The sequence below is a fragment of the Neoarius graeffei genome, chromosome 5 (assembly GCF_027579695.1).
Source record: "Neoarius graeffei isolate fNeoGra1 chromosome 5, fNeoGra1.pri, whole genome shotgun sequence".
Classification (NCBI taxonomy): Eukaryota; Metazoa; Chordata; class Actinopteri; order Siluriformes; family Ariidae; genus Neoarius; species Neoarius graeffei.
The window spans coordinates 102,634,100-102,648,449 of record NC_083573.1 but is presented as its reverse complement, the minus strand read 5'-3'; positions in this window follow the sequence as shown (position 1 = coordinate 102,648,449).

The window sequence follows — 14,350 nt, the reverse complement described above, 5'->3', positions numbered from 1 at the left end:
CAGCTTTTAGGTTCTTTACCGCCGCCTTCTGGACTGAAGTGTGAACCAGAATGTTTTCTTCACTATTGTGCTAAATTCTCCTCATAATTCCTGTATCATTTAAAAACCTAAAAATAGCCCAATATCCTACATTATCTGACCTCAAGTGCAACATCTCTCTGATTCCTAGTGTCATATGATTCATTTGAAGCGTCTCTTTAAGTGTCAAGTCAAGTCAACTTTATTGTCAAATATGCTATACATGCTTGACATACAGCACGGATGAAATTTCAGTCCTCTCTGACCCATGGTGCAAACAGGCAATGCAATAAATAAAAATAGAATAATTGAAAAAACAAACAATATAAACAGTATAAACACTCTAGATAAGAACTAGACATAGACTAAACACTCAAACAATATAAACAGTATAAACACTAGATAAGAACTAGACAGACTAAACACTCAAACAAACAATATAAACAGTATAAACACTCTAGATAAGAACTAGACCTAGACTAAACACTCATATATATATATATATATATATATATATATATATATATATATATATATATATATACACACGTAAATTGGTGCGAATAAACAAACAGTCAAGGGCAATTGAGGTATAGCAGGTAAACATGAAATAAGCAGTATAAACAAACTAGCAGCTGTTGAGGTGAGGTAGTGCGGAATAGTGCAAATGAGCGAGGTAAAGTGAGATGTGCAGGCCCTGAGTTCAGTGTGTTAATGAACGTTGAGATGTGTGGGTGTGTGTGGGTGGGTGGGGGAAACTGTGAGGATGACATGTCAGATGCTGAAGGGGGGCCAGGGGGGAGTGCGAGCAGAATCTGTGGCAGGGGGCAGACGGGGGAGGAGGGGCAGAACAGGGAGGGAGTTGAGCCTCCCGACTGCCTGGTGAAAGAAACTGTTCTTGAGCCTGCTGGTTTTGGCCCGGAGACTCCGCAGTCTCCTCCTCGATGGCAGCAGACTGAAGAGGTTGTGAGATGGGTGGATGGGGTCACCTGCAATTCTGATGGCTTTGTGGGTGAGGCGGGAGTTATAGATATCCGATAGAGAAGGAAGAGAGACACCAATGATCCTCTCAGCTGCTCTCACGATGCGCTGCAGAGTCTTGCAGCAGGATATGGTGCATGCGCCGTACCACATGGTGATGCAGCTGGTCAGGATGTTCTCGATGGTGCCTCTGTAGAAAGTGTGCATGATGGGGGCCGGGGCTCTTGCTCTCCTCAGTTTGCGGAGGAAGTACAGACGCTGTTGGGCTTTTTTGGCCAGTGATGCGGTGTTGTTGCTCCAGGACAGGTCTTCAGAGATGTGCACACCCAGAAACTTGGTGCTGCTCACCCTCTCCACTGCAGCACCGTCGATACATAGTGGAGCATGCTGGGTGTGCTCTCTCATGAAGTCCACAACAATCTCCTTCGTCTTCTCCACGTTCAGACGGAGATTGTTGTCCTTGCACCACATGGCCAAGCGGCTCACCTCACTCCTGTAGATTGTCTCATCGCCATTGTTGATGAGACCCACCACAGTTGTGGCATCCGCAAACTTAATGAAGAGATTAGAGTTGGATGTTGGTGTGCAGTCATGGGTCAGCAGAGTGAAGAGGAGGGGGCTTAGCACACATCCTTGGGGGGCCCCCGTGTTCAATGTGATGGTGCTGGAGGAGTTGCTGCCGACCCGTACAGCCTGTGGTCTCCCCGTCAGGAAGTCCAGCAGCCAGTTGCACAGGGAGGTGTTGAGTCCCAGCTGGTCCAGTTTATGAATGAGCTGCTGAGGAATGATTGTGTTGAATGCTGAGCTGAAGTCTATGAACAGCATTCTGACATACAAGTCTTTTGTCTCCAGGTGGGTGAGGGCTGAGTGGAGGGCAGTGGAGATGACGTCATCGGTCGAACGGTTGGACTGATATGCAAACTGGAAAGGGTCCAGGGCGGGGGGGAGGGCAGACTTGATATGCTGCATGACTAGCCGCTCGAAGCACTTCATGAGGATGGGAGTGAGTGTGACAGGGCAGTAGTCATTGAAGCAGGAGGGAGATGGCTTCTTCAGGACTGGGATAATGGTGGTAGTTTTGAGGCACGTGGGGACAACAGCCTGGCTCAACGAGATGTTGAAGATGTCTGTAAAGACATCTGTGAGCTCTTCGGCACAGTCTCTCAGAACACGACCAGGAATGTTATCAGGACCCGAAGCTTTTCGTGCATTTGTCGTCCTGAGAGCTCTCCTCACGCTGTCTGGGGACAGCGTCAACACCTGGTCACCAGGAGGTGGTGGGGTCTTCTGTGCCATGGTGCTGTTGTCTGCCTCAAAGCGAGCGAAGAAGTCGTTCAACTGATTCAGCAGAGACGTGGAGTTGTCACAGGTCTGCGGCGAGGGCTTGTAGTCTGTGATGGTCTGAATCCCCCGCCACAGGTTCCTGGTGTCTCTGCTGTCATTGAAATGGCCAGCAATGTACCTGGAATACTGTCTCTTGGCCACCCTGATGCCTCGTGACAGATTGGCCCTAGCTGTCTTCAGGCCCACCTCATCCCCAGCTCTGAAGGCGGCGTTCCGAGCCCACAGGAGCCTGTGGACTTCCCCTGTCAGCCATGGCTTCTGATTGGCCCAAATGCAGATGGTTCTGGTGACCATAACGTCGTCCATGCACTTCCTCATGTAGGCAGTGACGGTCTCTGTGTACTCCTGAAGATCTGTGATGTTGCTGTAGGTGGCCGCCTGTCTGAACATGCTCCAGTCAGTGGTGGAAAAACAGTCCTGGAGTGCCTCTGAGGACCCCTCTGGCCACACACATATCTGCTTTGTAGCTGGTTTGGTGACTTTAACCAGCGGCCTGTATGCTGGCATTAGCATAACAGTGGAGTGATCTGAGGCCCCAAGGTGGGGGAGGAGTAGGGCTTTGTAGGCGTCTTTATGCATGGTGTAAACATTGTCCAGAGTATTGTTTCCACGTGTAGGAAAGTTGATATGTCCATAGAGTTTTGGAAACACGCTCTTGGGGTTTGCATGGTTGAAATCCCCAGCCAGGATGAGGAAAGCATCTGGGTGGGCTGTCTGCTGCTCACTGATGTGCTGATAGAGTTCATTCAGTGCTTCACTCCTGTTGTTATTGGAGCTGGGAGGGATGTATAATGCTACCAGCAATATGGCTGTAATTTCCCTCGGCAGATAGAATGGCCGGCACTTAATAATCATAAACTCCACCAGTGGTGAGCAGTGTTTGCAGACCACAACAGCATCACGGCACCAGGCATCACTGCTGTAAATACAGAGTCCACCACCGTGAGTCTTCCCCCCCCTCGACTAGTGCTCTGTCTGACCGGTAGCATGTTAGCCGCGTTAGCTGAATGGCACAGTCCGGGACGCTGTCGTTAAGCCATGTTTCCACAAACACAAGGACACAGCACTCACTCACAGACTTGAGTCTGTCTCTCTTGTTGATATCTCGGACAATCCAACATCACATGCTCCACCGTTTCCTGAAGTCCGCATCTTCCATTAACATGCTCATCCATTATGTTTAATGTACTGTTCAGAGCAGTGTGACCAAACCTCATCCTTGATATAATGTCTTCCTCCTTTCTATTTCTATCGCTTCCTCTCATTTCTCCTACTTTCTTTTGAATGCTGTAGTAATATCGACCCTTATTTCCTCTGTCCCACTCTTCCTGCCATTTCTTTCTTATTTCTGTCTTGATTATACTTTTAACCTCAGCCTTACTATATTTTACATCCATATTTACTTTTTCTTGTTGCTCCTTTTGCATATCTGTCTGCCAGCTCATTTCCCTCCACACCACTATGTGTAGGAATCCACATGAATTTAACTTCCACGCCTGCTCTTTTAATTCTGAATATTGTTAGAGTTATGTCTAGTACTATGTCTTGTCTTGTATTTGACTGCATGTATTTAATACTTTTTAGTGCACTACTGGAATCAGAACCTATCAAAACTTTGACTGGTTTTACTTTCTCCACCCAGCTGAGAGCGAGAAGAACAGCAAACAGTTCCCCTGTATATACTGCTAAATTAGCACTAACCCTTTTGTTGAACATCACATTAACTTCTGGAATGATAAACGCTATTCCTACTCTATTGTCCAATGTTTTAGATGCGTCTGTAAATATTTTAACATATTCTGGATAACTTTCTTTGATGTTTTTACCAACTTCATTTTTGCTTATATTTCCCCCTTTCCCCTCCTTTAGCAGATTTAAATTGACCCTTGTTTCTTCTAGAATCCATGGTGGGACAACACAGAGTGGCACAGTGGGGCTTACCATTTTATCAGCTATTCCAAACTCACTGATCTTATTCTCTATCGTCCAACCAAAACTCTTTGTATGCTCTTTTTCCTTTTCCTGGCATGGTTTTAATACACTCTGAACCAGATGACTTTCATTATGACCCCTTAAATTTACCCAGTACATTAGTGCTATCTGAGTTCTTCGCTTTTCCAAAGGCATTTCACCCATTTCTACCTGTAGAGCGGGTATCAGAGTCGTCTTTATGGCCCCACAGCACAGTCTCAAAACTTGACTCTGGATTGTGTCCAATTTTTTAAGTAAAGTCTTTGATGCCGATTCATATATTATACATCCATAATCAAGAACTGACCTGATTAGACCTCTATAGATAGCTTTCAAGACCGATCTATTTGCTCCCCACTCTCTACTCCTCAAACATCTAATAATATTCACTGTCTTTTTACATTTTCCTATTATTCTTTCAATATGTGTTTTCCAAGTGAGCTTCTTGTCAAACCAAATTCCTAAATATTTGAAACAGTCTACTCTTTCTAGGTTTTCTCCATATAGTTTAAGACTAATTTGATTATCTACTTTCTTTTTAGTAAAAAAAAAGTACCTTTGTCTTTACAACCACGACTCTAAACCCCCATTCTTGGTCCCATGCCTCTACTTTCTCTATAGCTTGTTGTAGTTTCTTCACTATAAACTCTATATTTCGTCCCCTTTTCCACATTACCCCATTGTGGCAGCGGGGGCGTGGTCAAGCGCCGGTCTGTGACAGGAGGGCGGAGTCAGGGAAGGTAAGTGGCAGAATCACTACACCTGACATGAATTAACCTGTTTGTGTGTGTCTTCCCAGTGACCGCGCCCTATTTAAGGAGAGAGAGCGAGAGCAGAGGGGCTCTCTCCCCAACCAGACGACTTGAGTGTGTGCGTGTGTGTGTGGCTGAGAGAGTAAAATTTGCACTGAAAAGTGAAAATAAAAGAGTTTTGTGAACTCAGTTCTGGCCTGCCATCCTTCTGTGCTCCACCCACCCATACGAACTGCTACAGTGGTGCTGAAACCCGGGATAGTGGAGCACCAGCCAAACAGCCCCATGGAGTCCTCCCCGTTCGCCGACCTGGTCCATGCCCTCACCACGGCCCAGCAAAGCCAGCACCAGGCGCTCATCACCCTCCGGAAGGAGCAAGAGCGACGCTTCGAGGCCCTGGTGCTAGCCCAACAAGAAGATCGGGAGGCGTTCCAGCACCTCCTCGCGTCGGCGGGGTCCACCAGTGCTCCTACCGCAGGCCCATCTCTCCTCACCGTCACCAAGATGGGCCCGCAGGACAACCCCGAGGCATTCATCACGCTCTTCAAGCAAGTCGCCGAAGCCTCGGGGTGGCCGATGGAGCGGCACGCCTCCTCCCCCTGCTAACGGGAGAGGCGCAGCTGGCCGCGCTTCAGCTCCCCGCCGACCACCGGCTGGCCTACGCGGACCTCCGCTGGGCCGTCCTCCAGCGCGTAGGGCGCACCCCAGAGCAGCAGCGCCAGCGCTTCCGCACGTTGCACTTGGAGGAAGTCGGCCGGCCGTTCGCGTTTGGCCAGCAGCTCCGGGACGCCTGCTGGCGGTGGTCGAGGGCCGACCACCACGACGCCGAGGGAATCATTGACCAGGTGGTGCTGGAACAGTTCGTCGCTCACTTGCCAGCAGGAACTGCGGAGTGGGTCCAGTGCCACTGCCCAGCGTCGCTGGATCAGGCAGTCAAGCTGGCGGAGGACCATTTGGCGGCTGTCCCGGCGGCAGGACAGCGGATGGCATCTCTTCTCTCTTCTCTCTCTCTCCATCCTCCTGTGTCCCGTCCTCACCCCATTCCCCCACTGCGGAGGCGGGGGCCTGCACCACCCCAGCCGGCCCGCCGCACCCACGGTGCCCTCCCGTTTCTCCCTTCTGTGTCTGTCTCTCCCCCACTTCAGGTGAGTGAGCCCCAGATCACCGGTGCAGAGGGAAAGCCCGGGCCGGTCTGCTGGCGCTGCGGGGAGCCGGGCCACCTTCAACAGCAGTGCATGGCGATGGAAGTGGGCACGGTGGTTCGGATCCCCGATGTGCCAGAGGCTGCCCTCGATCGGGCCGGAGCGTATCGCATACCGGTGAGTATCCAAGGGGATACATATCAGGCGTTGGTGGATTCTGGTTGTAACCAGACCTCAATTCACCAAAGCCTGGTGCAAAATGAGGCATTGGGGGGAACACAGGGGGTGAAGGTGTTGTGTGTGCACGGGGATGTTCACAGCTACCCTTTGGTGTCGGTCCACATTTTTTTCAGAGGGGAAAAATTTATAGTGAAGGCGGCGGTTAATCCTCGCCTTACCCACTCTTTAATTTTGGGGACTGATTGGCCGGGATTTCGGGGTTTAATGACATGCTTAGTAAAGAGTGGGTCCTGCCATTTGACAGGGGGAGGTCCCGGTGTCGCTTTGGCGGGAGCAGCTGTCACAGAGCCGTCTACATCATCTCCGCGTCAGAGTGAGGAGCCGCCGGCTCCTCCTCTCTCTATTGGGGAATCCCTCGTGGATTTCCCATTAGAACAATCGCGAGATGAGACTCTGCGACATGCGTTTGACCAAGTGAGAGTAATCGATGGTCAAACGCTCCAGCCGAACGCCACCCCGTCCTTCCCCTACTTCGCAATTATGAAGGATAGGTTATACCGAGTGACACAGGACACTCAAACTAAAGAGCGAGTCACGCAGCTTTTGATTCCGAAGAGCCGCCGGGAATTGGTATTCCAGGCGGCTCACTTTAATCCCATGGCTGGACACTGAGGGCAGGATAAGACACTAGCCCGAATAATGGCCCGATTCTATTGGCCGGGGACTCGCGGCAATGTCCGTAGGTGGTGTACGGCATGCCGCGAATGCCAGTTAGTAAATCCAGCGGCCATTCCAAAAGCGCCTTTGCGCCCTCTGCCATTGATCGAGACCCTGTTTGAGAGAATTGGGATGGATCTCGTTGGGCCATTAGATCGGTCAGCATGAGGGTACCGCTTTATATTAGTTCTGGTGGACTATGCAATGCGATACCCGGAAGCAGTGCCTCTGTGCAATATCTCAGCACGCAGTATTGCAGAGGCACTCTTCCGCATTATCTCCCGAGTCGGAATCCCGAAAGAGATTCTGACTGATCAAGGCACTACATTTATGTCACGGACACTGCGCGAACTGTATGGGTTATTGGGGATTAAGCCGATCCACACCAGCGTGCATCACCCACAAACAGACGGTTTAGTGGAACGGTTCAATCGCACCCTCAAAAATATCATTAAAAAATTCGTAAGTGAGGACGCACGTAATTGGGATAAGTGGCTCGAACCCTTGTTGTTCTCAGTGCGAGAGGTTCCCCAAGCCTCCACGGGGTTCTCCCCATTCGAATTATTATATGGGCGTAAGCCGCGTGGCATCCTAGACGTGCTGCAGGAAAATTGGGAGGAGGGACCTTCACAAAGCAAGAACGAAATTCAATACGTTATGGACCTGCGAGCAAAACTCCACATGCTCACCCACCTAACTCAGGAGAATTTGCGGCAGGCCCAGGAACGGCAAGCCCGCCTGTACAACAAGGGTACGCACCTTAGGGAGTTCACCCAGAGAGATAAAGTACTCGTACTGTTGCCCACTTCGAGCTCCAAATTGGTCGCCAAGTGGCAAGGTCCCTTTGAGGTCACACAGCGAGTCGGGGACGTCGACTACGAGGTGAGGTGAACGGACAGGGGTGGGGCGCTACAAATTTACCACCTCAATCTGCTGAAACTCTGGAATGAGGAGGTCCCCGTGGCGTTGGTTTCGGTGGTTCCGGAGAAGGCGGAGCTGGGGCCAGAGGTTCAAAAAGGGGCATTGGCATCCCGTACCTCTCCGGTCCCCTGTGGAGACCACCTCTCCCTGACCCAACTCATGGAGGTCGCCCAGTTGCAGACCGAGTTTTCGGATGTGTTCTCGCCCCTGCCCGGTCGCACTAACCTCATAGAGCACCACATAGAGACGCCCCCGGGGGTGGTAGTGCGTAGCTGCCCTTACAGGCTACCCGAACACAAGAAAAAGGTGGTTCGGGAAGAACTTGAGACCATGCTCGAAATGGGCATCGTCGAGAAGTCCCACAGTGACTGGAGCAGCCCGGTGGTCTTGGTACCCAAGGCCGACGGGTCGGTCCGGTTTTGTGTGGACTATAGAAAAGTTAATGCGGTGTCTAAATTTGACACGTACCCAATGCCTCGTATTGATGAGTTGCTCGATCGACTCGGCACGGCTCGCTTTTATTCGACACTGGATTTGACGAAGGGATATTGGCCATCAAGTGGGCGGTCCTCGCCCTCCGTTACTACCTACTGGGGCGCCCTTTCACCCTCTGTTCGGACCACGCGCCCCTCCAGTGGCTCCACCGCATGAAGGATGCCAACGCGCGGATCACCCGTTGGTATCTGGCACTCCAACCCTTTAATTTCAAGGTGGTCCACAGGCCAGGGGCGCAGATGGGGGGGGGGGGGGGAGTCGGCTGCAGGCCGGACAGCCGCCCGGCCTGAGTCGGGCGGTGGGGGTATGTGGCAGCGGGGGCGTGGTCAAGCGCCAGTCTGTGACCGGAGGGCGGAGTCAGGGAAGGTAAGTGGCAGAATCACTACACCTGACATGAATTAACCTGTTTGTGTGTGTCTTCCCAGTGACCGCGCCCTATTTAAGGAGAGAGAGCGAGAGCAGAGGGGCTCTCTCCCCAACCAGACGACTTGAGTGTGTGCGTGTGTGTGTGGCTGGGAGAGTAAAATTTGCACTGAAAAGTGAAAATAAAAGAGTTTTGTGAACTCAGTTCTGGCCTGCCGTCCTTCTGTGCTCCACCCACCCATACGAACTGCTACACCCATCATCAGCAAACAGTGAGACCCCAATAGACCTATCTACATTACGAAATATTTCATTTATCATCACTGAAAACAATATTGGACTTCGTATACTACCTTGTGAGGTTCCATTTTCTTCTAAATAATTCCTACTATATTCTTTTCCTATTCCTACTGAGATCATCCTATCAGTTAAAAAACTTTTAACCCATCTATACATTCTCCCTCTTATCCCCAGTTGATGTAACCTAATTATTAACCCCTCTTTCCACATCATATCATGTGCTTTTTCAACACCAAAAAATACAACCATTACACTCTCTTTATTAACCTGAGCTTTTTGAGTGCTTTTTGTAGACTTTTCTTCAGCATTTAACACCATCCAACCCCACCTGTTAATTGAGAAATTACTGAACAACTTCAGTCTTGACCCAAGTTTGACTGGTTGGCTACTTGATTTCCTCACCCAGAGAGTCCAGAGAGTGAGGGTAAATAAAGTGTTGTCCAGTGGCCTAACATCATCCACAGGCTCACCGCAGGGTTGTGTCCTCTCCCCTTTGTTGTACATATTGTACACCAATGATTGTCGTAGCCAGCATGACAATAGGCATATTTTAAAATTTGCAGATGATTCTGTAATTGTTAGTCTCTTGAATTCCCTTGAGGATGAACATGGGCCGGTTATTGACAACTTTGTGTCCTGGTGTAATGATGCTTTTTTGCACCTGAACATTAGCAAAACTAAAGATATGTCTATAGACTTTAGACGTCATACCCCTGTTTTTAAGCACAGTGTCATAAATGGCCAAGCCGTTGAAGTTGTGTCATCTTACAAGTATCTAGGCACCTTGATTGATGACCGACTTAAGTTTGATCTGAATACCACTGCCCTGTGCAAGAAAGGGCAGCAGAGACTTTCTGCACTTCGAAAGCTAGCTAAGTTTCAGGTTGACAAAACACTGATGACGCCGTTTTATAAAGCTTTTATCGAGTCAATTCTTACATTCTCCATTATCTGTTGGTATGGAAATGTTACCATCAGAGAGAAAAATGCACTTTTAAAAATTGTGAATGTAGCTAGTAAGATAGTGGGTGTGAAGTTTGATAGTCTATCTGAGTATTTTAATAAGCAGGTGTTTAACAAAGCCATTCAAATATATGAAGACCCAGGCCATCCATTGTACAATGAATACATTTTTTTGCCATCTGGCTTACGCCTTAAAACTCCAATGGCCTTCAAGCAGAGGTATAAAAATTCTTTTATTCCCTTGTCTATTCAAAAACTGAATACACAAACCAGGAAAAGATAGCTTTTTTCATTGTAGCCTTTGTCCTCACCTGTATTCTGTATGTTTTTTATATATCCTCATTTATTTGTTGAATATTTTATTTTTTATTTTTTACTGATTTTATTTTATAGTGTTATGTGTTATGTGGTGGTGGTATGTGTGTGATGTGTGTGACCCTGTTTGCAACCAAATTGCCCATTTGGGACAAAGAAATAAATTGAACTGAACTGAACTGAACTGAACTTTCCGAAGTTCATGTTCTAGGTACAGAACGGGATCTACAGTGCTTCTTCCTTTCCTAAATCCACTTTGATAACATTTTATTACAGGTTTGATTTCTAAATAACTAACCTTTCTTAAATCATTCTTTCCATTATTTTTTTTCCTGCATGCGATGTTAGGGCTATCGGCAGGGGCGGTTCTAGCCATTTTGGGGCCCTAGGCGAAATGCAGACATGGGGCCCTCAAAAGTCAGTCTTGAAACACACATACAGAATAATGGTCATCCCTACTTGGCACATGCCATATCTCCTTGCTGTAAATTCAGAAAAAAAGATAGCAAACTGCCACTAACAATGTGCCCCAAATAAGCTCCACAGTGAAACAGGTTTGAGATTACTCCAGCATTTGCCAAAATTCTGACAGTGTTTATTGCTCAGATCAAACCAGAAAGAGAGAGAGCGACAAGGCAAACAACAGAAGAAGAGACAGTAGAGAGAGAGAGAGCACCAATTTTAAGAGTCAATCTCCATATTTTAATAAAACAAGGATATCTGAAATCGAATTATTATTTTTACTCCACAGATACATATTACCAGATATAAAATGATCTTATTCTTATCAGAAGTAGAACACAAATGGATCCATATTACCAGATACACATTACCAGAGATACAAAATGATCTTACTGCTATCAGAACTACAACACAAATGGATATTACTCTATCGAAACCTCTACATTTCAATGGGATAAGACTGATGCCAAGATAAATGTACGAGAGAGAGAGAGAGTGTGTGTGTGTGTGTGTGAGAGAGAGAGAGAGAGAGAGAGAGAGAGAGTTTGTGTGTGTGTGTGCGAGAGGGGGGGGGTAGATAAAGAGAGAGGGATGAGTTTTTAAAGGTTGCAGTACATTACTGAAAAGTCTTTAATCTCCAAATGTCCATTGTTCATAATCATATGAAAAAGAAAGTCCTACTTGTTTTTGGGAAAATCTACTCCTCGTATTTGTACTGGACCTTTTTGGACAATTGAACACCTCTCTGAGTCTGACAGCGTTGCTGGCCACATGTCGGATCATCGCTTAATATGACATTGTCTCCACTTTAGTTAGTTTCAGAAGTGCAGCTGCATTCTTTTTGCTTTGTGCCCTTTTTTTTTCGTTTAGCGCAATCACTCTCATAACTGCGCTTCATCTTGTTTACAGTTCCCGCTGCTTCGGTTTGAATTTCCGTCGCGCACCTGTCTACGTAGTCAGATCATGGACTAGTCCAATGTAAAGGCCCGGTCCCACTGGCCGATGGACACAAAACGTATGCAAAAAGGACACAGCGGACGAGCAAAATTTCGGGGGTGGCTCTATCCGTTTTCATCCGCTCCAGAAATGGACAAAATTGGCGAAAATTTGCGGAAACAGAACGGAAAAGAACGGACGTGGGTAGTATATAGCGGGGATGTTAAACGCATGTTCATAGGAAGCCTAGCGGATGGAAGACGTGTGTAATGTACTGTATTAAAAGACTTAACTTTGTGTAGATGACAAAAACAATCTCTGCTTATATATATTAAACTATCACATATTGGTAATGCATATTCAGATTCATATATTTGTCCTTAAGACATTTTTTCCTAGTTTGGACAGAAATCGACTTTATATCTAAGGGGTTATCAGTTTTCCACTAAAAGAAGTGTCTGTGAAAGAACCGAATTTACTGTAAATCCACAGAATTCTCCTTTCTTATAATGAAGGGGAATACATGTGAATGAACAGAGAATGTATTGTAAATCTACGGAATTCTCCTTTTCTATAATGAACGGGAGTACATGTGAATGAACAGAGAATGTATTGTAAATCTACGGAATTCTCCTTTTTATGATGAACAGAAATACCTGTGAATGGACAGAGAATTTACTCTAAAAATACGGAATTCTCCGTTACAGAATAAACGGAAGGGCCGTAATGTAAACGGAGAAGTTACTGGTAATTTACTGCCAGGACTTTATCCGTTTTTTTACGGAATTTTTTTTTACAGTGTGGATGACAGCTCCGAAGGGGTTACCGGTGATAACTGAGAAGCGGACGCATAGCAGAAAGAGCGGATGCATAGCGGATGAAGGGGATGCATCACGTACGCCTAACGGAAACAAAGGGGATGTTGCGCGGATGTATATCGGATGCAGACCGTTAACTGCGCATGCGGGGGGGGGTATGAATTGCGTCTGCTCCGCGGATATAAAGGGACGCAGCACGCACGCCGTCAGCATAAAGCGGAAAGACGTGCTGGCGGCTACATCGATACATCTCTACTACATCTCGTTTTTGAAGAAGGCTACATCGATACATCTCTACTACATCCTTCTACATACTCATACTCCAGACATCCTAAATATACGAGATACATCCCAGATATAAACGCTTTGTCCGTTTTGAATACTTTATATACGAGATGCATACGCTTACATCCTTCCTATTTCCGTGCTACTAACGATGAATAGACGTTTCATGCACCTTATCTTTCCTCCCTCTTTCCGTTTTCAGCTGCAGCGGATGTGAGTTGCGAGGATGCCCAGAGGATGCAGAGAGGATACAGCAGACGTTTAACGGATGATAACGGACATAGAACGTTTGTTGCTCGTATATGTCGCGGATTTACATCGTACACGGCGGAAAGTTCATCCGTTCTAAAAGTTTTGTGCAGCTCAAAACTTTTTGCGCGGATGAAATCACAGTGGACGGATGCTCGATGGATAGAGCGTATGAAGCACGTATGCAATGAGTACACAACGGATGCATAGCGTTTTCCAACGGATGGCAAAGATTTTTTTACGTTTTACATCCTCTTTGCATCCGTAAGTGCAGTGGGACCGGGCCTTAAAACAACCAGGGTGTGTGTGTGTGTGCTGGGACAAATACTATATACACATGAATTCGATATTCTGATGCTATTTTGGTGTGTTTTTCCATTTATATCGTTGACTACTTAATATCAGAGACAAATTAAGATTACATATATATTGTTTGGTGTTTACCGTGACGGGGCTGACTGTTAGGGGCCCCCAAATTTTGGGGGCCCTAGGCAACCGCCTTGGTTTGCCTAATGGTAAGTCCGCCCCTGTCTATAGGTCGATAACTCGATGCCAAGCTCGGATCTTTACCCGGTTTACAAATAGGAACAATTATGGATTCCTTCCATTGATTGGGCAACCTTCCCATATCTTATTATACATTTTTAGTAGTATTTCCTTACTTCTATCACGAAGATTTTTTTTTTAACATTAAGTAGCTTATTTGGTCTCTCCCTGGAGTCGTCTTTCCGGATATCTTCAGTGCTTTATTCAATTCTGTCACTGAAAACATCATATTAATTGTATTTCCATATTCCTTTTCATCCTGAAGTGCTTCTATGTTTTTAGGTATTGTCCCTTCCCTCCCTCTTTTTTTCTGCATCTCTCAAATTACCTGTACTATGTACTCTAACAAAGGTTCTTGCTAATAATTCTGCTTTGTTCTTATTGTCTATTATTATATCTCTACCCTCTTTCATTATCGGATACCCATACTCTTTCCAATTCCCTGACATTTTTTAATCATACCCCATACTCTCTCTAATGGTGTATTTCTACCTAGAGATTCACAATATTTCCTCCAATTCTCTCTTTTAGTCCGCTTTATTATACTCCTCATGACTGCCTGCTTTCTCTTGTAGTCAATCAAATTTTGAAA